Raw genomic sequence first — 26965 nt, 5'->3', positions numbered from 1 at the left:
CAATTTTGGCTTTTGTTGCCATTGCTTTTGGTGTTTTAGACATGAAGTCTTTGCCCACGCCTATGTCCTGAATGGTATTGCCTAGGTTTTCTTCTAGGGTTTTTATGGTTTTAGTTCTAACATTTAAGTCTTTAATTCATCTTGAATTAATTTTTGCATAAGGTGTAAGGAAGGGATCCTGTTTCAGCTTTCTACATATGGCTAGCCAGTTTTCCCAGAGCCATTTATTAAATAGGGAATCCTTTCCCCATTACTTGTTTTTGTCAGATTTGTCAAAGATCAGATAGTTGTAGATATGCAGCATTATTTCTGAGGGCTCTGTTCTGTTCCATTGATCTATGTCTCTGTTGTGGTACCAGTACCATGCTGTTTTGGTTACTGTAGCCTTGTAGTACAGTTTGAAGTCAGGTAGCATGATGCCTCCAGCTTTGTTCTTTTGGCTTAGTATTGACTTGGTGATGCGGGCTCTTTTTTGGTTCCACATGAACTTTAAAGTAGTTTTTTCCAATTCTGTGAAGAAAGTCATTGGTAGCTTGATGGGGATGGCATTGAATCTATAAATTACCTTGGGCAGTATGGCCATTTTCACGATATTGATTCTTCCTACCCATGAGAATGGAATGTTCTTCCATTTGTTTGTATCCTCTTTTATTTTATTGAGCAGTGGTTTGTAGTTCTCCTTGAAGAGGTCCTTCACATCCCTTGTAAGTTGGATTCCTAGGTATTTTATTCTCTTTGAAGCAATTGTGAATGGGAGTTCACTCATGATTTGCCTCTCTGTTTGTCTGTGATTGGTGTACAAGAATGCTTGTGATTTTTGTATATTGTTTTCTATCCTGAGACTTTGCTGAAGTTGCTTATCAGCTTAAGGAGATTTTGGGCTGAGACAATGGAGTTTTCTAGATATAGAATCATGTCATCTGCAAACAGGGACAATTTGACTTCCTCTTTTCCTAATTGAATACCCTTTATTTCCCTCTCCTGCCTGATTTCCCTGGCCAGAACTTACAACACTATGTTGAATAGGAGTGGTGAGAGAGGGCATCCCTGTCTTGTGCCAGTTTTCAAAGGGAATGCTTCCAGTTTTTTCCCATTCAGCATTATATTGTCTGTGGGTTTGTCATAGATAGCTCTTATTATGTTGAGATACATCCCACCAATACCCAACTTATTGAGAGTGTTTAGCGTGAAGAGTTGTTGAATTTTGTCAAAGGCCTTTTCTGCATCTATTGAGATAATCATATGGTTTTTGTCTTTGGTTCTGTTTATATGCTGGATTACATTTATTGATTTGCATATGTTGAACCAGCCTTGCATCCCAGGGATGAAGCCCACTTGATCGTGGTGTATAAGCTTTTTGATGTGCTGCTGGATTCGGTTTGCCTGTATTTTATTGAGGATTTTTGCATCAATGTTCATCAAGGATATTGGTCTGAAATTCTCTTTTTTGGTTGTGTCTCTGCCAGCCTTTGGTATCAGGACGATGCTGGCCTCATAAAATGTGTTAGGGAGGTTTCCCTCTTTTTCTATTGGAATAGTTTCAGAAGGAATGGTATCAGTTCCTCTTTGTACCTCTGGTAGAATTCGGCTGTGAATCCATCAGGTCCTGGACTCTTTTTGGTTGGTAAGCTATTGATTATTGCCACAATTTCAGAGCCTGTTATTCATCTATTCAGAGACTCAACTTCTTCCTGGTTTGGTCTTGGGAGGGTGTATTTGTCAAGGAATTTATCCATTTCTTCTAGATTTTCTAGTTTATTTGTGTAGAGGTGTTTGTAGTATCCACTTTAGTGAGTACATCTGCATCTTCTGAGTTTAATAATAACTCTTTCTCTTTATGCTTACTTATAATTATACACACTAACAAAAGATAATGCATTCCTGCTCTTGTTTCTGAGGATGTCCAACTCTGTAATGGAGTCATTTCTAATAAACTTGCTTCTTTCACTGTGCTTTCTGACTCACTTCAAATTTTTTCCTACACGAAATCTAAGAATCCTACTTTGTGGTCTGTATCATGATCCTCTTTTCCAACAACATCTTTCAGCAACACCATGAAGGAACACCAAGGCAAGACCCCCACTCCAAGGAAAACAATCCATACATAATCAATCAACTGGCAACTGGGCCACCTTTTAGAGTCATGAAGCCATTCTGCTGGGCAAGAATGACTATACACTATTACTTAAGTGAGAGGCCCTAGGGTAGAATGTTAGGGGGAGAGACTTAACCCAAAAAGTTACCGGCCTTGGGGTATATTGAGAAGAATGGATTTGGCTAAACAAGATATTTCCACTTTCTGTTTTTGGACTGTTGACCTTGTGCTCTCTGTCCCTCACTTGAGTGCTCTGCATCTTGTCACCTTTCTGCTCACCACCTCTGTTTTGTAGTAGCCTATAGGCTGTCCCAGGAAAGAGACCCAAAACTGTTTAGCTTTTACTTTCCTCAATGATCCTCTGACTTTTAGCTGATTGCTTATTGAATTTGCCACTGGTCGCAGTGACACTGAAAAAAAGAGATGTCTTGAAACCTAGTATGTTTTTACCTTAATTATCAGAAAACATCAGCAGTAACCTCTCCATCATTATGACTAGAAGTTGAAATGTGGCATTTAACAACCCTACCTGATAAGATCAGTTATGCCTGTTTAGTGACAACCTCTTCTATGACAACCCTCTGCAAACAATCAGCGTCAAGAGGAAGAACATGACACTTTTTCTTAACAGTTTTCTCTCTTTTACTAAGCATAAGGTCATCTTTGATGAGCTGCTATAGGGCAGCTGGACCCTACTTTCTAAACCCAGCATGTCACTTCTTCCCTGAAAGTGTTTTGTCAGTTTTGTCATAGCAGTGTGAAAATGGACTAAAACATTACAATATACAAGTTACAGCCTTCCCATTTCCCCTGCTCGGTCTGACTCCTTTTTTTTTTTTTTTTTTGCAGCTTAATTTGTTTTATAGAAGAGAAACTAAATGGGAGGAAATGCATTATATATAGGCTTCTTTGATGCTCCATCAGGATAAAAAATTAAAATTGGCCAGGCGCTGTGGCTCACGCCTGTAGTCCCAGGACTTTGGGAGGCTGAGGTGGGCAGATCACGAGGTCAGGAGATTGAGACCATCTTGACTAACACAGTGAATCCCCATCCCTACTAAAAATACAAAAAATTAGACATGGATGGTGGCAGGTGCCTGTAGGCCCAGCTACTTGGGAGGCTGAGGCAGGAGAATGGAATGAACCTGGGAGACCGAACTTGCAGTGAACCGAGATAGTGCCACTGCAGTCCAGCCTGGGTGAAAGAGCGAGACTCCATCTAAATAAAATAAAATAAAATAAAATAAAATAAAATAAAATAAAATAAAATAAAATACAATTGCCGTGTGTATGTTTGATGGAGAAAAAGACAAAATAGGGGAGGCACATAATTGATTACCCTTTTAATGCAAGCACCTCTTAATATTAGGCTTTTATTAGCTGGGGCTGAACTCTCCCCTGCCAGTCCAAATATCCCATAAGAACACAGATTCCTTCCAGTTCTGGTGAGGTATGCAACATGTTATTAATTCCTTCTATTTTTCCAGGGTTATCTAGTGTCCAGTCATCATCTTCTCCCTGCTCTTCGAGTCCTGTCTTACATACATACCCTGAAACACCTGAGCTTCACTAGAACAACATGAAGTTGGGCCTCTTATCAGCTGGCAAAGTTGAATCTTTGCCCTCTCTGGGAAGTGGCAGATGATGATAGGGACACTATACATGTATATGTACCCTTTTCTATGTCTGAATCAGCCACATGCAAGGAAAAACTAAAACACTTTTCAGAGGTTCCAGGAAAATTCATAGAAAAATTTAAGAGGCTAACCTTGATATGTGATATGACCAGGAAAGATTTGCATACATTCATGTTTACCTGCTGCATGGCAGAAGAGCAGTGTATTATGGGAGTGGCCAGAGCACATGGTAATACAGTGGCAGCCTGCAACCACGGACATGGCACCTATCAAGTAGGAGGCAGAGCAGTGCCTGACCAGGACCCAAAAGTGAATTAGGATCTAGAAAAGATAAATGAATTAGGAAGAAAATGGGATACATAAAGAAAAAATTATGATCATTTGACTCCTTGAAGGAATAAGAAAATTGTGATACAACTTTTTAATTTGTATAAAGTCTGGAAAATTACTCAGGGAAAAGATGAAAACCACAAGGGTGGATAATTTAGACCTTGAGGAAATACACTAACACCGACCCTGACACCAAGAAGGGACAGGCATTGCTAGGAGTTTATTTTATAGCCCAGTCTGCTTCTGATATCTGCAGGAAGCCACTGAAAGCATCCTTAGGCTTCCAGACTCCCATGGATCAGCTTTTAGACTTGGCTTTTATGGTTTTCCATTACAGGAATAAGCCAGAGAAAACATAAAATAAAGCAAACCTCCAAAAAGACCCAGATTCTAGTTACAGCCTTCTGCTCTCCACCACTTCAGAGGCAGCCCCTTAACCCCTGGCCCTCACAGAGGAAGTGAGAAGGTACAAGTCCCAGTCTGTGCCTCTGGGCCACTGTGCCTTGGATATAAATCAAGGTGCCTTCTGTAAGAGGGTCGGTCGCTGCCGAAGGAAATGCACTGTGCTTCCAAGGGAGCCACTACCAAAGCCCAGCAGGTCCAAAAGTGGTAGGGCCTGATACTTTCTGTCTCTGCTTCCATTGGACAATCAGCTATTGAGAGATGGAGGAGCCTCAGCCAATTCTTGAAGTGGCAGGTAGGATTATTAACTTATTATTAGATATGAGAGCCAGTGACTCTGTCCTGATTCAATACAGTTGGGTCCTGTCTTCTCATGACAGACAAGCCTAAAAATACTGCTTTTCTTATCTTCTAAGTTGTCCTCTGGGGCCTCTGTTTTTCTCACCTATGTTTTTAGTACCATCTGAATGCCTGACCTCTTACTGGGGAGAGATTTATTGACTCAGGAGACCAAGTCATGGTCATCTTCACAGATCATAAAGCAGAGAAAGTGTTACTTTTGTTCCTGAGCCCTCAGAGGAAAAAATAAATTAAGAATGAGCTGTACAGAATGGGAGAAAATATTTGCAACCTACTCATCTGACAAAGGGCTAATATCCAGAATCTACAATGAACTCAAACAGATTTACAAGAAAAAAATAAACAACCCCATCAAAAAGTGGGCAAAGGACATGAACAGACACTTCTCAAAAGAAGACATTTATGCAGCCAAAAAACACATGAAAAAATGCTCATCATCACTGGCCATCAGAGAAATGCAAAACAAAACTACAGTGAGATACCATCTCACACCTGTTAGAAAGGCCATCATTAAAAAGTCAGGAAACAACAGGTGCTGGAGAGGATGTGGAGAAATAAGAACATTTTTACACTGTTGGTGGGACTGTAAACTAGTTCAACCATTGTGGAAGTGAGTGTGGTGATTCCTCAGGGATATACAACTAGAAATACCATTTGACCCAGCCATCCCATTACTGAGTATATACCAAAAGGACTGTAAATCATGCTGCTATAAAGACACAGGCACACGTATGTTTATTGCGGCACTATTCACAATAGCAAGACATCGAACCAACCCAAATGTCCAACGATAGACTGGATTAAGAAAATGTGGCACATATAAACCATGGAATACGATGCAGCCATAAAAAAGGATGAGTTCATGTCCTTTGTAGGGACATGGATGAAACTGGAAAACATCATTCTCAATAAACTATCACAAGGACAAAAAACCAAACACTACATGTTCTTACTCATAGGTGGGAATTGAACAATGAGAACTCATGGACACAGGAAGGGGAACATCACACTCTGGGGACTGTTGTGGGGTGGGGGGAGTGGGGAGGGAGAGCATTAGGAGATATACCTAATGCCAAATAATGAGTTAATGGGTGCAGCAAACCAACATGGCACATGGATACATACGTAACAAACCTGCACATTGTGCACATGTACCCTAAAACCTAAAGTATATAAAAAAAAAGAATGAGCTGTCACATTTACCATCAGAGGTGTTGTCTCAAGTAAATCCTGAGGTTTGGACCACACAGGCTCTGGAAAATGCACTGAATACCTCCTGCATTCAAATCCAACTTCAGCCTAGTGCTCCTCTCCCTCAGAAAGGACAATACATTTTAAGGCAAGAAGCATGAGGGGAAATTCAAACCCTTATTGCCATATGAGTTATTAAGGCCATGAGAGTCTCCTTACAATACTTGCATGTTACCAGATGAAACGCCTAATGGAAAGTACAGATTTGTCAGAAACTTTAGAGCATTAATAAATGCAGTTGTCTCTTTACACCTCATTGTCCCCAATGCTTACCCAATTCCCAGGTGATGCAAGCTGGTTTACATTCTTAAACCTGAAAGATGCATTTTTCTGCATTTCAGTGCATCCAGTTTCACAATATGTTTGCTTTTGAATGGGCTAATCCATATATGCATTCACCCTCAAAATTAACCTGGACAGCCATCTCTCAAGGGTTCTGGGATAGCCCCCACTTATTAGAAAATGCTCTAGCTAAGGACTTAAGAAATCTATAATTGGAAAAGGACACAATTATTCAGTATGTAGGTGACTTGCTCTTTGCTAGCCCAACTAAAGAAGACTCAAATAATAATACTGTTAAATTGGTAAATTTCCTGGGAATTTGCAGATATAAGGTATCACCACACATGGCTCAGATTTTGACTGAAAGACTTAAATATTTGGAATCTGTCTTAACCTTTGGAACTGATCAACATTCCTAGAAGATAAATAATTTATTTTAGTCACGTGAGGGTCCCAGTCCAAGAAATGACTGTGGGCTGTTTTGGGAGATGGCTGGGTACTGCTGCTTATGGGTACCCAGATTTGGACATGTAGCCAACCCTTATATGATACACTAAAGGGAAATATTTAGAGCTCCTAGAATGTATTTAGAACTACAAGCAAACTTTCAATACTGAAGGAGAAATTGGGCTCTGCTGCAGCTGTGGGAGTCCCCAAGTTGGATCAATCATTTGTTCTTTATGTGGCCAAAAAGCAAGGCATAGGCCTTTGGTAATCTTGTCACAAAACTGGGGAATATTCCAAGACCAGTAGCCTAATTTTCTAAGCAGATAGACCAGGTGGTCTCCGGGTGGTCTTGATGTCTTAGAGCTATTGCTGCTACAACTTTTCTAGTAGGCAAAATTAATAAACTAACATTAGGACAGCACCTACAGGTTTTTGACCCCACACCAAGGGAAGGTGGTCCTAGAAGCTAAATGGCACCAGTGGATAATAAGAGAATATTTATGAAGGTATCAGGCCTAACTGCTAGACACTCCAGACATAACTCTTAAAGCCTGACAAACCATAAACACAGCTACTTATCTGCCAGAGGCCACAGATGCTCCCAGCCTTTCTGGCATACAGGTTGTATTAGTCTATTTTCATGCTGCTAATAAAGACATATCTGAGGCTGGTAATTTATAAAGAAAAGAGGTTTAATTGACTCACAGTTCTACATGATTGGGGAGGCCTCACACTCATGGCAGAAGGCAAATGAGGAGCAGAGTCACATCTCTTACATGGCAGCAGGCAAAAGAGATTGTGTAGGAAAACTCCCTTTTATAAAGCCACCAGCTGTAATCCCATAATTTTGGGAGGCCAAGGTGGTAGATCACCTGAGGTCAGGAGTTTGAGACCAGCCTGGCCAACATGGTGAAACCCCATGTGTACTAAAACTACAAAAATTAGCCAGGCATGGTGGTGGGTACCTGTATTCTCAGCTACTCAGGATGCTATGACAGGAGAATAGCTGGAACTCGAGAGTCAGAAGTTGCAGGGAGGTGAGATCATGCTATTGTGTTCAAGCCTGGGCAACAGAGAAAGACTATGTCGCAAAAATAAATTAAATAAATAAATAAACCATTAGATCTCATGAGGCTTATTCACTGTCATGAGAACAGCATGGAAAAGACCGATCCCCCGATTCAATTTCCTCCCCCTGGGTCACTCCCATGATATATGGGAATTATGGGAGCTACAATTCAAGATAAGATTTGACTGGGGACACAGCCAAAGCATGTCATAGGTTATAAAACAAATTTATTCTAGAAGGTCAGACTTAAGAGAGATGAGCCCCTTGACCATCCCAAGGAAGAGTGGTTAACAGATGCAAGTTCTTTTATGCAGAAGAGCTAGTTATACTCATTAGGACAAGAGAATCAAGGCACAAGCATTGCTACCCTCTACCTCTGCTCAGAAAGCTGAGTTAATTGAACTTACTAGGCCATTGCTGTTGGGAAAGTTTTTAAACGTTAACGTTTACACTGATTCCAAGTATGATTTTTTAGTGCTTCATTCTAATGCTGCAATTTGGAATGGGTAATGACGCCTGACCCCCAAGGGCTTTTCCATAGAACATCATTCAGATTTTTAGCTTCCTAGAATGCTGTTTTGCTGCCAAAACTGACTATAATTCATTGCAGAGGACATCAAAAGAGAGACTGACCATGTAAAAGGAAATGCCCTGGTAGATGCTGCAGCCAAGGTCCCTGCACTGAAAGGGCCAATTAAGCTATGGGCGTGCTGGTCAGCACACATAGAACTGGGTCAGAATACTCTGAAGAAGTATAACATTGGGCCAGGGACCACAGTTCAGTCCAGGGACCCTCTAGCTGGCTGAATGATGATAATAAATTACTAAAGCCAAGTACCAATCACAGGAATATAATTCAGCACTCTCGTGATTCTTTTCACCCTAGAAGAGATTCTTTGTTTCTGTTAATGTCTCATTTGTTTATAGAGGTAAATCTTTTCAAGACAATAAAACAGGTGACTCAGCCCTGTGAGCTCGGTGCCTGACATGACCCAAATGGCCAGCAATTTTCTCCTTCTCCAGTTAAACCTGTCCAACATTAAGGAATCTATCCAGGTGAGAACCGGCAACTCTAACTTACTCAGATGCCTTTCTTCAGGAGATTCAAATATTTGCTAATGATGACTGATACCTTCACTGGTTAGATTGAGGCATTCCCCACCCCATCTGAAAAGTGTTTACCAGAAGAATTAACTCCTCAGTTTGGGTAATCTAAAAGCCTGCAAAGTGACAATGGCCCGTTTTCAGGTGTATCCCAACACCTATCCTCAGTTTTAGGAATCCAATATTACCTTCACTCTGTGCAGAGACCACAGTCCTCTGGAAAGGTGAAAGGGCTAATCCTACTCTAAAAGAGACTCATGCTAAATCAGATGCCTGACTATCTCTAACACCCACAGCTTACTGCGGGTTTGAACTGCTCCAGAGTAAAACTTATAATTAAGTCCTGTTGAGTTAACATACAGAAGGCCTTTCCTTACCACAGATGTCCTAACAGATGGAAAGACTCATCAAGTACAAAAATATGTCATCGGTCTAGGATAGGTGCACGGCACTCTGTGAATATTGAAATAAGAGGCTTCCCCTCCCACATGGGAGGAAATTCAGTTTCATGTCAGCTACGGATTTAATCTAACTAAAGACATGAGAGGAAATTCTCCAGCTGACCAGCTTTCCCCAACAGTAAAAGGACCACAGGAAGGCCACCTGAGCTCCCCAGCAGATGTTCAACTCCAAGGGATTCACAGGTGGGTACACCTCTGTGGAAGTAAAGCTGTTGCTTATTCTGGGAGCCCAATCCCAGTCTGAGGGAGGTGGGCTTGGGTCTATTTAAACATTGATAGAGGGTGGGCTGGGTCGCTGTGCATCTGCTCTTCCTTCCTGAGTTTCTCCTGCTGCCCTCATCCCACCTTGGCCATGAGGGAGATTGTGCTCATGTAGACCAGGAAGTGTGGGAACTAGATCGGTGCCAAGGTTGGCATCCGGGGCTCTGAGGTCCCAGTTCTGACTGCTGGGTGGCCAGGGAGGATGTTGGCATTGGCGGTGGCAGGGGTTGTGGCCCTGCATTTTGGCCCCTGGGCTGCCTGCCAGGGACGTGGTGGAACTTGGAGGCTGGTGAGAAGGCCGGGGTGGACCCCAGGGACACAGCAGCTTAGGGATGGGGGTGCAGATGAGGGTGGGGGTGGCAGAGGAACTAGGAGAGGGGCTGGGGTGCCTCTGGCTCCCTGGCCTCCCTGACTCAGCTCTGCCCTGTCTGGCCCCTCCAATCTCTCGCAGTTCTGGGAGGTGATCTTTGATGAACATCCCATTGACTCTGCTGACACCTACCACATGGACAGCAACCTGCACCTGGAGTGCATCAGAGTGTACTACAAAGAGGCCAGTGGTGAGACCCCAGTCCTTCTCTGATCACGCTTCTGGGAACGGCACCCCTCCCCTCGCTAATACCCTCCTGCCTCAATCAGGTGGCAGGTACATGCCCAGCACTGTGCTCATGGATCTGGAGCAGGGCAACATGGACTCTGTGTGCTCAGGGCCCTTTGGGCTGATCTTTAGGCCAGACAACTTCGTCTTCGGTGAGCTGAGGGTGAGGACTGGGGTGTGGCTCATTAGCCAGGGCAGCTCATCTAGGAGTTCCCCAAGGTCATCGCTATGGGAGCTGTGGAACCAGGGCCCCTGAACATCCTCCTATCCTCCAAGTCACTCAATCTGCCCCTTCTAAATGGGCTTTGGGAGGAAGGCCCAAGTGTCTCCTCAAGGTGAGGAGCTACTGATGTAAACTACCTGCAGGGAGCTGAGCTGGGGCCATGGCTACTGCCTTCCCTCAAAGTGGGCAGGAGATATCTACAGCAAGGTCTGTTAGCATGTCTGAGGTTTGATTCCTGACTTAATTTCTAACAGGGGATGCTGGTGTCCTGTAACTCTGGGGTAGGGGGTTTCATTTGCTCCATCTGCCGGATGAATGGTGCTTTCACCTCACACATGACACTTGCATTGTGGTGGTGACCACCGATGATTGTATACCTGGCTATCAAGTGACTGACCGTACTGTCTTACAGGTCACTATGGGGCTGGAAACAACTGCACCAAGGGGCACTATACAGAAGGTGCAGAGCTGATGGAGTCAGTGATAGACATTGTCAGAAAGGAGTGTGAGAGCTGTGAATGCCTGCAGGGTTTCCAGCTGACCCACTCGCTGCATAGGGGGACTGGGTCTGGGATTGGTACCCTTCTCATTAGTAAGATCTGGGAGGAGTATCCAGACAGGATCATAAAAACATTCAGTGTCCTGCCCTCACCCAAGGTGTCAGACACCATGGTGGAGCCCTACAATGCCACACTCTCAGTCCACCAGCTCATAGAAAATGCAGATGAGACCTTTTGCATAGATAATGAAGCTCTATATGGCATCTGTTCCAGAACTCTAAAACTGCCCACACCCACCTACGGTGACATGAACAACCTGTTATCCGCTACCATGAGTGGGGTCACCACATGCCTGCACTTCCCAGGTCAGCTGAATGCTGACCTGCAGAAGCTGGCTGTGAACATGGTCCCATTTTCCAGGCTGCATTTCTTCATGCCTGGCTTTACCCCACTGACCAGCTGGGGCAGCCAGCATTACCAGGCCCTGACCATGGCTGAGCTTACCCAGCAGATGTTTGATGCTAAGAATATGATGGCTGCCCCCATCATGGCCGTTACCTAATGGTGGCTGCCATTTTCAGGGGTCACATGCCCATGAGGGAGGTGGAGAAACAAATGCTGCACATTCAAAATAAGAACAGCAGCTACTTTGCTGACTGGCTCCCCAAGAACGTAAAAACAGCCATCTGTGACATCCCACCCCAGGGGCTAAAAATGTTGGCCACTTTCACGGGCAACAGCACAGCTACCCAGGAACTCTTCAAGTATGTCTCAGAACAGTTTGCAATACTCAGGCACAAGGCCTTCCTCCACTGGTACATGGGTGAGGGCATGGATGTGATGGAGTTCACTGAGGCTGAGAGCAACATGAATGACCTGGTGTCTGAATACTAGCAGTACCAGGATGCCACAGCTGAGGAGGAGGAGGAGTTTGAGGAGTGTGCTGAGGAGGAGGTGGCCTAGAACTTTCCTTCTCTTGGGTAAAGGATGAAAACTATGTGGATTCTTTAGTGTATTCTGATAGCCATGTGTCACTATGCACGTGTTCATTTGTGTCTTCACATCTTCTCCTGATGCATTTTAAAACATTTTTATGGTACGCAGTTTTGCCTAATAAAGTATTCTCATAACACCTGGTTTCACCTCTAACTTCTTTCTATAGGCTCTCTGGCTACTGCTGCCAGATGTAAGTTGCCGTGCAAGGCTGAAATTGTCTGCGCTTATCACATGCACAGGAACAAGCATTCCAGTGGTTCCAGGAGGGTTTGGCATGAGCTGTGGATGTAGCAGGCAGGCTTCACATGAACTTATGGATGCCCTGGGACTTGGGAAGCTAAATGGTAGGAAATCTGTTCCTGAAGGCAAGCCTTGACTTATCCCATGTAGCAAACTTCCAGGGGAACAGCTGGCCCTCTGTTTCTGGAACTTTAAAAGTGATCAGTGACCCTAGTGGACAATGTCCCAAAGTCCCACCTCAGGGTAGGAATGTGGTCAGACAGCTGATTCTGAACCAGCATTGAATGGTGAGAAAGTAGGACCTCAGCCACTCTATCACCACGATGACCTGGGTTTGTCTGTGTGACCTCATTCTCTTAATGAGGTGGGCATGGGGTATCTGGCAGGGCCTGTTGGACAGGAATCAAGCCCAGTGTCTGCTCACATGCACTGAACCCTATGTAGAAGACGATTAGGTCCTGGGGGCCGTAGATGGTGGTTGCTGGGCCTGTGTGCTTGGGGCAGTCTCTCCAAAGACACAGATGGGGTTTCTGAACAGGGCCTGGGGAGACAGGCAGATGCTCACAAGTGCTGCTTCCCCCAACTGGCAATCAGTGAGAAAAACACCTGAGTGAAGGTCTTACCTGCCCCAATCTGGAGGGATGATGATCTCTGGAAAGGTGGCTAATGCACACTGTCTGCTGTCTCCCTGTCCCCCACTCCAAAACTTCAGGGCAGAAATAATCCAAGATTGTCAGGATGAGACTGGTGGGGGTAGCGCCTTTGGGCATAGGTCCTTTAGCTTGGCAGAGTCTCCTCCCCAGGCTTCTTGGGGAGCCTGGACTTCAAAGCCTACTTTAGGGAAGTTGTCAAGAGATGTGTGTGTGAGCTGGGTGCTGGGCTGAATGCCAAGAGAGTGCTCTTCTACCTGGCTCTTGTAGAATTTGTTGATGGCCTGTGTAATTACCTCTTGGTAATTCCCACCCAACCCTCATCACACAGATAAGATGAAGCCAGCATAGCCCGAGGGTGGGCAGATGTACAGGTTCTACTCCAGGTCCCCTGGACATACCCACCTGCCTCAGGTGTGTCAGGGAAAACAGGTGAGGCCCCTTTCTTTTTGTTCACTGAATGTTTGCAATAGCCTGTTGCAGCCAAATGGGAACAGGCAAGCAGGAGTGTGCCTCATCTTGAAAAAAAGTGGCTCCTAAAGCAGGAGGTGGGAGAGGTCCCCCATACTCCCCCTAACCTGTTCTCAGAGCAGGGAAATGGAGCTCTGTGACAGCCCTCCTCAGTGGCTTTCACTCTCTGAAGGGTGTGCTTGCCCACGCAGGCACTCCCTCATCTGAAATGACCTATGCATGGACCTGGTTGGGAAAGTTCAGCTGCAGCCACCACTGGAACCTGCCCACACCTGGTATCTCCACTGATGCATGGGATCAGATGTTCCTCCTGCAGTGGAACAGCCAGAGTGGCAGAGAGGGCAAATCACTGCTGCAGTTCCCATCTGGGTCTGAATGAGGGTCAGGCTTGGTATCCATGTATTTCCCAATTACCTGGTTCCATCCGGGGGCTTCAAGAACAGTAATGGTGCTTTTCCAGGCCTCTTTTCCATATGCCAGCTACAGGCCCAGATTTCCAAAGTATCTGGAGCCCCCCTTCCAGCCTGGCAAGCATGGCTTGTTGTGGGGGAAGCACATCAAGTCTACAGGCAGCAGAGTCTGTCTGGGTATGTTCTCTACCCCTGGAGGCCCCTGGTTGTTTAGCTAGTTGGGTGAGAGTCGGCTTAGGAACTCAACATTCTTGCAGGACTTCAGAACTATATAGACAGGGGCCCAGGAGGGAGCAGGGGCTGGCAGATAACCAGTGTAGTGGGGGTTGTAGTGCTCAGTTTGATCTTGCAGGAAATTCAGGGAGGCTTGGATTTGCTGAAGCCCTAGACAAATTTGGGCTTGGATATGGAAACAGCATGGATCAGGGGCCCTTGTAGGTGCACACTGGAGTCTGAGTAGTTGTAGCCTGGTGCATCCATAAGTGTTCCTCACCTGGAGCACAGCTTGGACAGAAGCCAGGAGAGCTGTGGAGGAAAGAGGAGGAGGAGGCAGAATGAGCCTCAGGGCAGACACAGCAGCCATGCAGGCCCTCTGCAAGTGAGAAGCAGATCCAGCCTGTTGGCCACTTAGCAGCTGCTTGGCCAGCTGCAGATCACCTCACCTCTGCTCACCAGTAAATGGGGGTTGCATTAGCACTTACCTTCTGGGACTTCTGCAGCTTGAAGGGGAAGCACACACCACATGCTGAGAAAGCACCTAACTCAGGCAAGCTTCTCCAAGAACACCACATCAGATTAACATCCAGCCCATACAGGACACCATCCAATCTCCCCACCCCTCATTCAACTATAAGGGAGTCTCTGTCCTAGGGGAACAAGCACAGGCATATTTATGCAGTGGGCACCTGGCCCAGGCTGGGGAAAGGCCCTTGGATGCATGCTGGTTCACCAACAATCTATGGGTTAGGTTTGGCCTGGACCCTTGGACCCCAGAAGTCCAGTACCCCCCTGCATGGGACGGGACCAGAAGGTGGGTGGGATGGCTGAGCTTTGATGGAAGCCATTATTTGGCTTCATGTTAAGTGGTAGAGGTGGTTATTGGTGGCTCAGTTTTGCAGGACCTGGGTGATCACCCAAGGAGTGAAAATTGCCTTTTTATGAGAAATTGCCAAAATTTATGCAAGCTCATCTGTTGAAAAGGTGAGTAATGCTGACAGTTGGCTTCATCTGCACCTTCCCCACAAGTAACTGGTGTTCAGGGGTGGGTTTGGTTCCTTCCCAGACTTTCCCCTCTGCATGTAGCTGTGTCCATGTACTTTGGTATGTACACACACACTTTCCTTGGAGGGGTTACTTTTATTTTTTATTTGGGGGGATAACTAGTGAGGCAACCTGACACTTGCTTATCTTGTCTTTTAAGTGTGGAGTCCTCTATGGAGTGGGCATCGGGTACTTACTAGCTGGCTTCTGCCAGCTATTTGGCTGCCCCAGATTCTGCCCTTCACAGACATGCTGGCCACCTGGTGTGACATTCGGTTGCCTCGTTTGCAGCTAGTATGAGACAAGTGGATCAGGTACATTATAAACTGAAAAAGCACACAACAAGCAGAGGGAAACAATAAATGACCCTGTGTGCACTGCTCTGCTAAAGTCCACATTACATAACCGAGACGACAAACATTTTTTTCACCTAACCTTTGGGCTCTGAGAAAGAGCATTTATGTTTTACTTTTTATTTATAACAGAGTTAGAAGAAATATTACCAGGCTTTATTTTCCATTATCCCCAACTCCCACTTTACCCCCTCAAGTTTACCTACCTCAGAGAGAAAGAGCAGCTCACCTGGTTAATGAGAGCCTGAAATTATTTGAGGCAGGTCGCAGTGTAAAGGTCATACTGATTCTGTCTCCTTGTGAATCACTTGCTCAGCTCAGATATTTTATAGCTCCCTGTATACAGGTCGATGTGTTACCTTCCTAGCCTGCTTTCTTGGTTTGATACATGCCTGAGAGCATATGAGAGCACTTAAGGTCTAGGCTTATTGGAGGACTGTTCTGCCCACCTCATCTCATCTCTCCAGCTCAGCCTGCATGCATGCCTTCTCCCATCTGATTTCTGAGTAGGGGATGGGTGGTCTCACACTGACCTCAAGTTTTTGTGACTTTTTCCACCTCTGCTTTCCAAGGCAGCCTCTGCTGTGGGACTTGTAAGATTTGTGAAGTCAGTATCTACTTTTCTTGTGTGAGTGTTTTATAAATTAGAGCCCTGGAGGGGAATAAATATTAAAGGTACAACAAACCCCTAACCTATAAACATCTAACCTGGCCCTTTTATGGTGGTAAAATATGTATAACATAAAACTTACTATTTTTACCATGTTTAAATGTACACTTCAGTATATTCAGAGTGTTGTAAAACCATCTCCTTTATCCGTATCTGCAACTTCTTTATCATCCTAAACTGAAGGACTGTACACATAAATAAGTCTTTGAATAGAAGACTGATGCATTTGACTCCATAAAAATTAAAACTTTCTATGAGAGAAAAATGCCTCAAACAACACATAGACTGTGGAAATAGACCTTCAACATACATGAAAGACAAAAAGCCAATTTGGGTAATATGTATATCCTGAATTATTAAAAGACCAGCAGCCAAACTGAAAAATGGACAAGGGATGTAAAGAAACAGTTCAAAGAAACACATAAATTTTTAAATATTTGTTTTTTTTTTACTGCGGTGAAATATGTATAACAGAAAATTTAAGTACACTAAGTACAAAGACATTGCTGTGCAACTATCACCGCTATCCATTTTCAAACCTGCTTTATCATCCCAAAGTAAAACTCTGTATCCACAGAAAAATAGCTCCCAGTTTCCCTTCCCCCTATCCCCTGGAAACAACATCCTACTTTCTGTGACTATGAATTTAACTGCTGTAGGTTCATAATAAATGTGAAAACCATAGAGTATTTGCACTTTTTGTTTTAATATTTTCAAGGTTTATGTTGTAGCATGTATTAGAATTTCATTTCTTTTTAAGGCTGAATAATATATCATTATGTGTATTGCTCATATTTGCCTATCCATTCATCTGTAGATGGACCTTTGGGCTTTTTCTACCCTTTGGCTATTGTGAATGTTGCTATAAACATGGGTGTGCAAATTCCCACTTTCATTTTTTTGGGCTATATACCCAGATGTGGAATTACTGGATCATACGATGATTACTGTTTTCCACAGTGGCAGTGCCATCTTACTTTCCCATCAGCAGGGTGCAGGAGTTCTGATTTATATGTGCCAGTTGGTATTGCATTATGGTTTGGATTTACATTTTTCTTATGATTACTGATGGTGAACTCCTTATACTGTGCTTATGGTTCATTTGTATATCTTCTTTAAAGAAATGTGTATTTTAAAACCTTTGCTCATGTTTAAGTTTGATTGTTTTGTTGTTGTTGCTAAGGTCTTTATATGGCCTGGATATTAATTACTTACGAAATACATAAATGTGTGAATATTTTCTCCCCCTCCATGAATTGTATTTTCAATCTATTGATTGTGTCTTCAGATACATAAAAGCTTTCCACTTTGATGAAGTTATTTTTATGTATTGTTGTTTTTGTTGTTGTCTGTGCTTTCACTGTCATATTGAAGAAATTATTGCCAGACTCTATGTTATGGAATGTTTTCCTATGTTTTTTTCTAAGGGTTTTAGGGTTTTAGCTCTTACAATTAGATGTTTGGTCTATTTTAAGTTAAGTTTTTTATATGGTGTAAAGTAAGGGTCCAACTTCATTGTTTTCCATGTAAATATTCATTTGTTAACACCATTTTAAAAATACTGCCCTTTCCCATTGAATAGTTTTGAATCCCTTGTTAAAAATCATGATCATATTTTTTGGTTTTTTATTTCTATTGATTGGTCTTTATGTCTATCTCTACGCTGGTACAACATTGTCTTGGGTACTGAAGCGTTGCAGTAAGTTTGAAACCAGGAGATGTTAGTCCTCTGACTTTGCTAGTTTTTAAGATTGATTTGGCTACTTGGGGCGTTTGAATTCTCATGTGAATTTTAGAATAAGTTTTTCTATTTTTGCAAATATTGGAATTTTTATAATGATTTTATTGAATTCATGGATGACTAGTGATAACAATGCCATCTTGACAAGGTTTTGTCTTCCAATCCATAAACACATGATGTCTTTTCATTTATTTTTGTCATCTTTAATACTTTTCTACAACGTTTATAGTTTTTGCTGTACAGGTTTTTCATTTCCTTGGTTAAGTTGGTTTCTAAGTATTTTATTCTTTTGATGCTATCATAAATAATAATGTTGTCTTGATTTCTCCTTCAGACAGCTTATTTTTATTGTAGAAATACAACTAATTTTTGTGTGTTGATTCTGTGTCCTGCAGTTTTGCTGAATTTTATTTATTGCATCTGACAGTTTAACTCACAGAAACTAAAAGATTTAGAACATATAAGATTATGTCATCTGCAAACAGATAATTTTACTTTTTTAAAAATTGGAATATCTTTTATTCTTTGCCTTGTCTTTTTGTTTTAACTAACTAGAATCTTCAGTACTATATTAAATAGAAGTAGTAAAAGCAGGCATCCTTGTTTTTGCTCTTAGGGTAAAAGCTTTCAGTTTTTCACCATAATCTTAGCTGTGTGTGTGTGTGTGTGTGTGTGTGTGTGTGTGTGTGTGTGTTTGTGTGTGTTTTTTAATACGACATTATGTTAAGGTGTTTTATTTATTTTCATAGTTTATTAAGTATACTTTTATCATGAATGTGGGTTAAATTTTGACAAAAGTTTTTCTTTGATTAAAATGGTCACATGAGGGTTTTTCCTTCTTTATGTTACTGTGATATTACACTGATTTTCATGTGTTGGAACATAGTTTTATTTCAGGAGTCAACTGTACTCATTCATAGTGTATAATCCTTTTAGTGTACTGCTAAATTTGAATTGCTGGTATTTTGTTGAGGATTTTTGAATCAGCATTGGTAAGGGATGTTTGTAGTTTCCTTATGTTGTCTTTTTCAGTCTTGGTGTCAGGGTAATACTAGCCTCCTAGAATAAGTTAGAAAATGTTACCTCCTCTTCAACATTTTGAAAAAGCTTGAGAAAAACTAGTTTTAATTCTGCATTAAATGTTGGGTAGAATTCAACGGTGAAGCCACCTGGTCCAGGCTTTTTTTGTTGCTGGGTTTTTGATTACTGATGCAATCTTCTTGCTGAATCTCCTTGATGAATAGGTTTATTCAATTTTTCTTATTCAGTCTTAGTAGGTTTTTTGTTTCTAGGAATTTGTTCATTTTATTTATGTTATTCAATTTTTAAGGGTACAGTTTCTTATGGTACTCTCTTACATTGTTCTTTTACTCCAAACATTTGGTAGTAATGTACCCATTTTATTTTTGAGTTTTGTAATTTTAGTACTCATTTTCTTAGTCAATTTAGTTAAAGGTTTGTCAGTTTTGTTGAACTTTATCAGAGAACGAACTTGGTTTTGTTGTTTTTTGATATTTTTCTATTCTTTCACATATTTCCCTGCTATCCTTATCATTTTTTTATTTTCCTAGCTTTCAGTTGTTCCCTCTTTTTCCCTCTGTTTTTAGTTCCTTAGGTATAAAGTTAAGTTTTTGATTTGATATCTTACTTTTTATAATCATTTGTTGCTATAAATTTTTCTCTTATGCTACTGTTTTTGATGTATCTCTTAACTTTTGGTATTTCATACTTTTAATTTGTCTCTAGATATTTTCTGTTTTGTGATTTCTTCTTTTATCCATCCTAGAGTGTTTAATACCTGTATTTTTAGACATAAAATGTGTAATCTACAGAATTTTCTTGATTTGTTACAATTTTATTTGTTGTGAATTTTTATTTCAGAATTAAATGTGTGTAGCAACATTTGTTATGTTCTCATAAACTTTGTAATACATGGAGATTCCTGGTCCACATATGCAAGCCTCTACATGAATACTTTTTTGAAGCATTTAACCTTCTATTTTAATACTTGAAAAGTCTGTATGAAATTGAGATCTTGATTTCTGAGATGAAATTATGGTAGGTGACTGAGAAATCCTGAAAAATTAGCCAAAACTTAAAATTAAGTTAAAGTTTACCTTCAAGATTCAACCTGAAGGAGTCACTCTGTATTGCTGGTGATAAAAAATAAGTCTTTAATGGAATAAAAGCAAATTTCAGAGAATGGTTTTTTCCCCTAGTTGACATTGAAATTAGAAGCTATAAAAAATGTTATGGCCTTAGGCACTTTTTACTCTAGAATTCCAAATTTTTCTAGTAAAAATTTTTCTAAACAGATTCCTGTGTATTTGAAGGAAATTTTTTTTAGTTAAAATGCTTAAGCAGTTTTTAAGAAGTTAAAGCTGTTGTGCTTATTCTTGCTTTAAATAATTTATTTAATGTAACTACATTTTAAGAGTTTGATTGTTAAGTTTCTCTAAACTTTGGTTAAGAAGCAGAAAGCATTACATGAGATTTTTGACATATACTTTCAAGGAATCTCTTTTAAAAATGTTAAAGGTGGAATTATTTAATTTAACATAAAATGGAATCTTTAATTATGTGTTTGCATAATTTGAAGAAGTATGTCTCACAGCTTTTTTAATGCCCAAGTATGATAGATATTTTCCTTTAGTAATATGAGGACAATAATTGCAGTTACTATGAGCTAACTATATGCCACATGACATGTGAAATTCTTTATGTATATTTATCTTCTAATCTTCAGAATTGTCTAATAAGTTTGGCAGTTTTATTATCTCCATTTTTATAACGATTATTCTTGATTCATTATACAGCCTCATCATTTTTCTGTGCTTGATTCTTTATGTATGTTTATGTTTGCTCATGTGCTTTTATTTCTAATAAACATTTAGAAATTAGAAACTTGAAAACTGAGATTTAAAAGTGGAATGAATTGTCCGTGGGACACCCGGCTATGAGACACAGAGCCAGGATAAAAACTGGCATCTGTCTGACTCTAAAACCTGTGATGTTAACCACTGTAATTGCAGAAAAACTTCCTTGATTATTCTACATTAATTAACTTTTCTCTCTCTTCTCTCATTCTTCATTTTTGTTCTTAGTACTCATTACAACTTGACATGCATGTGTAGATTGTTTTAGAGATGGGGTCTTGCTCTGATAATCATACATGTATGTTTTTAATTTGCTATCTTTCTCTTTTGCTGTTTCATTCATTGTTCTCCTAAAACAATTCCAGCCATTTGTATTGGTTCATAGGTATTGGTTGATACTTAAATAAATGAATGAAATTAGTGTATTCTGTACAGCATCAGTGCATATGTTATTAAAGTTGTTATAGACTTTGTGTTTCCCTCTCTTTACATTTTTCTTTCTATATTGAAGTAGTCCCCAGTCTTTTTGGCACTAGGGACTAGTTTCATGGAGGACAATTTATCCATGGACTAGGCAGGGGGATAGTTTCAGGATGATTCAAGTACATTATATTTATTTCATACTTTATTTTATTGCATTGTAATATACAATGAAATAATTATACAACTCACTATAATGTAGAATCAGTGGGGGCCCTGAGCTTGTTTTCCTGCAACTAGACTGTTCCATCAGATGGTGATGTGAGACAGTGACACTCAAAATATGGTGCTTATGTCCAGTCTACTTTATAATTTTGTTTTGATTGCTGTCGCTGCAAAAAAACCCTGCTTCACAAAGACAGGATTTTGGAGACGGAAGCAGGAGTTTCAGTGATATTATTGACAAAGAAATGTCAATGATCCTATGGAGAACAGCAATGGCTTCACTATCCTTAAATTTAACATAACATTTACTATTATTGGTTCTCTCCGTTCTTATTTTTTTCTGATATCTCTCCTCTTAAATGGTACATATAATCCTATTATTTTACTTCTAAATTTTTAAGGCTTTTCAATGCCTGCTGGTCTTTACTGAATACCTCTATAATCATTTAACTCCAATTCTATTTCAATAGCTAAGCTGCTCATTTGATATTTCCATTGGTTATTATACCTATGACAAACTTGATAAATCTGAAATTTGGATCTACAGATAATTTTCTTGTAATAGTTTAAATGTATGTTCAAAATTTATTTGAAACTCTTCAGAAAGTGTGAAGGATCTTCAAAAAGTTCATGAGAAATACATATCATCAAGAAATTCTATGTAGATTTCAAAAATATTTTGCAACTAAATAAACTTACACTAACTTTGTTGTAACATGTCTGAACAGGATCTAATTTGAGGAATTATAATAAGGAAACTAAGACACCAATTTGAAAAGAGATCCTATTAGACCAAAATGAATTCTGCTAAAATTAAAGAAAGAATAAACGTCACATTTATGGCAATTTGGGATGAAAGAATAGTAAAATCACTAATTCTTTATAATAATTTATGAGGACAATGCCCCCCAACATTCACGAGTATACAAATGAATAACTCACTTTAAGAAGCGATGATTAGGTGTTGAAGATAAAGCCCACAGTGGAATACAATTCACATTAATTCACCAGAAAAGAAATTAATCTTGTTCATGCCATGCTTTAGGAATGACAACAGTATAAGCAATAATCAACACCATAGCCATCCCCACTGGTTAAATTTACACAGTTTTGAAAAATTTTCCACTCAACAGATTTGAAAACTGTTGTTCCTAGATCAGCTGCAGACAAGAACAGAGCTTTCAACTGAAATTGTACCTAAATGTTATCAAGATCCTGATGCACTTCTTCAAATAATTGTGTGAGGAAGTCAAACATAGCCATTCCATGAAATTTTCAAGATAAAACACAATTAAAGCAATTGCTACCAAGAGGTGAAAGTGGTCCAGCCTCAGCAAAAGGTTACTGGTCTAGAACAAAGCTCATAGCAACAGTGTCTTAGGGTGCTCAAGGCATTTTACCTTTCGGCTTTCTAGAGGGCCAAATACAAAACAAAACAGTACAATACAAAATGATACAAAATGCAATAACACATGCTATTATGGAGTATTTTGAGACAGTTAGCCAAAGCTTTAGGTGAAAAGTTCCAGAAAATTTTACCATGGAATTCTTCTCCACTACAACAATGTTCCTCCTCATTCCTCTCATTAAAAAAAGGCAATTTTGCCAGTTTCCATGGAAAATTATTAAGCATCCACCTTGTAACCCTGATTTGTCTCCCTCTAACTTCTTTTTCTTTTCTGATTTGAAAATAACTTTAAAGGACACCCATTTTTCTTCAGTTAATAATGTAAAAGAGACTTTCCTGACATGGTTAAACTCCTAGGACCTTACTTCTTGTAGGGATAGAATGAAGGCTGGTATTATTGCTTATAAAACTATCTTAAATTTGGTGAAGCTAATGTTGAGAAATAAAGTTTATATATTTTATTTTTGTGTTTTACTTTCATTTTTTCAGAAATTTATTAAAGTCTTTTCATAGATCCTAACTCTCTTCTTCCTGAAGCTATGTTGAGCTTAAAAATCCTTTCTGATGAATAGAATATGACAGAAGTGTCCATGTATAACTTCTGAGTCTAGGTCATAAAAGATTTTGCCACTTATGCGTTGCTTTTTCCTAAGCCACTCACTCTGGAAGAAATCAGCCACTATTTGGGGGGAACAGTCAAGCAGCCCTACAAAAATGTCTGTGCGGAGAGAACCTGAGGCCTTCAATTACAAACCCCACCACTGTCAGGCTGTGAATGTTAGGAAACTTGAAAGTGGATCTTCTAGTTTCTGTCAAGACTTTGGATGACAGCCCCAAATGAAATCTGCCTGTAACCACATGAGATGTCCTGAGGCAAAACCACCATGACAAATTTTCTTGAATTTCTCATTTACAGAAACTTAGGCAATAAATATTGTAATTTTATGCCAGGAAGTTTTGGGGTTATATGTTATGAAACAATAGATAGCAATTTCACTGTTTCAACATCCATTTTATTTTTTATGCTATCATGTATTTTTAATAATGCAGATATATCTTGAGAAATGCACCATTGTGTAGTATTATTGCTGTGTGAACATCATAGAATGTACTTACACAAACCTAGGCAGCATAGCCTATTGCAGACCTAGACTATATTGGTATAGCCTCTTGCTGCTAAACTACAAACCTGTACAGCATGTTACCATGCTGACTCCTGTAAGCAATTGTAACGCAATGGTCAACATTTGTGTACATAAATGGAAGAGGCACAGTAAAGTTATGTTATAAAATATTTTTAAAATGGTATACTTGAATAGGGCACTTACCTCAGGTGGTCTGCTAATTTTCATGGTCACATGAAGAATCCACGAAATATATTCTGAACTACCCACTGGCATAGGTGGCAGCCTTGACTATGTGCACCACCCACGAAGGTTGCCTTCCCCTTGCTTTTCCTGACTTGTCAAATGCATGATGATGTGGTAAGTCAGTGCAAGAGCTAAACTCTGTTCTCTTTCTATTGAGTTCTTCAGCTATTATCAGTTTGGTACCTAGATTTTGTAGACCCCATTTTGTTGACATTCTTGATAGAATGAGTCCATCTTCATCCCATTGTGCTATCCTTATGTTCCTGTTATGTGTTGTAATGTATAAAGTTATTTTTTATAAGAACAATCCGAGGGTAGACCATAGGCATAGGACCTGTGTGCCTATTGTTTCAGCCAACCTCACAGAGAGGACAGTTAGTGGTTTTCCCTTGATCAGCATCAATTTGGATAAACGTTGCTGTCAGTTACTCTGAAACTGGTTACATTCTCCTTTCACTTTTTTTCATGGGAAGAAAACAACTTGAATCCATAGAGCGTGTTTTCTCTGCTTTTATACCCACTAGAGTCATAGGTTTTTTTCTGCTTTAAGATATGGCCAACCACTGGATTAAGGCTGAGACATTAGGTGCACAGGATTACAAACTGTTCTCTAAATACTCTTTATTTTGGGATAAAACTGTTGTACTTATGTATACTTTAATTACAATTCTTACACTTATTTCTCTGAAGAGCATTAGTTCAAGGACTATTTGAACCTTTAATGACCACATTAATGAATGTTGACTAGAGAAACATTCTTCCTTTGAGAGGCACTTTAGAAATGCAAAGAATCCTCAGGTCCAGTGGGCAGTATTTTTAGTTGGTAGGCAGAAGACTGTACATATAATTCTGAATTGAACATTGCTCCACTAAAATATTCTGTGACTATAGATGGCTAAAGATGAAAAAGTTTAAAATCAGAAGCAACAAAAACCAGACACCTTTTTTAGTAAATCCTTCCCCTCCTTGTCCTTCTGTTGCCTCCTTGCATGCAGCTCTCCCTCCTGCCCCTTATGATTCTAATATCTCATTTTTTGCCCCATCATTGACTTCTCCTTGTTTTTTATTATGAAATTATTTCCCCAGCTGTCACACATTCCAAAATTGTTTGTTTCACCTAAATATCCACCTTTACCATGAGCCAGATTCGTAAAAAACTGCAGAATTTAAATCTAGTGCATGAGCTCAGAGTTGTACATGAACTAACAAGTTATAATTAACAATTTTTAAAAACTAAACAAGAAAATTAAATATTCATCAAATAATTTAGAATTATTTAGGGCACATATGGCTTAGAGTTACCTGACATATCAACTTGTACACATATTAAATGGAACATCAGATGCTAAATCCTGGATGACAAAATGTGACTGGCCTGATCTGCTAGGAAACAACTCGACTGGAATCTTAGTGATCCTATAGAGGAGTGAAAAAATTATCTAATGAGCATACTGGAAAGCTTATGAGGGAACAGGAGAAAATTTCTTAATTACTCTAAACTACTCATAATAGATTAATAGATTAAAACCACATAAAAATTACTTAGCCTTTTTTAAACTCCTGACAGAGGCTTTAGTGAAACACATTTTTCTATCTCTTTATTGAGTTCAGACAGAGTTAATCTTAAGAGAAAAGTTTGTTACTCAAGCAGACCCTGACATCAAAATAAAGCTGCAAAGGTATGTCATAGGTTCAGATAATATTGTTGTTTTAACAATTCACCAAGACGTAACAGCCTTTCTTCCATTTCAGATAACACTAAGAGTCTTTCATTTTACATTTAAGAAGATTAAGGACAGTAGACACAGGAAAGTGTTTGGAGCAAAAGTTTAAATAAGTGACAAAAGAAGCTCTCTGCCAGCACAGACAGAAGCTTCAATAAGTTGTCCACTGGGGTTTGAGGTTTTTACGGCCTAAAAAAATAAAGATATATGCTTAGTTTGCAGGCTGTGTTGGAGAATGTGTGACTAAGCTTTCCCCAGGACCAGGATCTGTTAGACAGCTTAGCCCAGGAACTTTGCCTGGGAGCAGTCTGCAGTGATAATTTGCAAGGAATGCTTAGGTTGGCCCAGGACTGATCATGAGCTAAAGCAAAAGCTTGGCCTGGGATGTTGGCTCAAGACCAATCAGAGAATGAAATGATGATTCATATGGGTTGAGCAAACCATCAAAAACAAAAAGAAAGATTCCAGCCGGTACCCACTAGATCACACTGGGTTTATGCCCACAGGAAAAAAAGAAACTTTATTTTCTGGAAGCCCTCTGAGTATACAGAAAACAGCATTTCTCCAGGCATTGTTTCCCCATCTGAGTGAGTGGGATGTTTGCACAATCTTTTATCTGAATGGACTGCAGGTTCCACTATCTGTGTAACTGCAGCCATGTTATCAGGCTCTGCCTTTTGTGTTAGATCTCTTACTGGTGCCCACACTTTTTTTTGGTCTGATTTTTATGTTATGTTGGAATCAAGCCATTACCAGTGGACCAGGAGTCTTCCAGGGACCCTTTCCTTGTTGTTTACGTAAGGAAAGCTAGCTAAGTTTTCTTTGTCCTCCCTCAGAAATGAAAACTCTAACTGCTCTTAGGAGATTGGGCATTGGTCTTTCTGGATACTTTCGGCTGGAAAAAAGTGGTGTGTAGAAAATAGTAGGTAGGATTCTACTAAGAGTTGGTTTAGATGTTTGTAGAAGAAAGGCATGTTAATGCATAGTTTTATTTGCATTACACTTTAAAGCATGATAGACTTTAGACAAAAAAAAGTTTGGATTACTAGAAAAAGCATATCGCAACTAGACAAGGAGAGTAAGAACAACTTAAATACTTCAAGGCTGCTGACATGCCTGGATAACTAGTGG

The 26965-nt window shown here is 40.3% G+C and overlaps 1 pseudogene; it reads left to right on the top strand.

The window, feature by feature from the left end:
* The first annotated feature begins 9790 nt into the window (after window positions 1-9790).
* LOC129476671 (tubulin beta-8 chain-like) lies at window positions 9791-11983 on the top strand (annotated as a pseudogene).
* The last annotated feature ends 14982 nt before the right edge of the window (window positions 11984-26965 follow it).

Source organism: Symphalangus syndactylus, chromosome Y (genome assembly GCF_028878055.3).
Source record: "Symphalangus syndactylus isolate Jambi chromosome Y, NHGRI_mSymSyn1-v2.1_pri, whole genome shotgun sequence".
Classification (NCBI taxonomy): Eukaryota; Metazoa; Chordata; class Mammalia; order Primates; family Hylobatidae; genus Symphalangus; species Symphalangus syndactylus.
The sequence above is the reverse complement of the archived record's forward strand: the minus strand, read 5'-3'. Positions and strand labels throughout refer to the sequence as shown.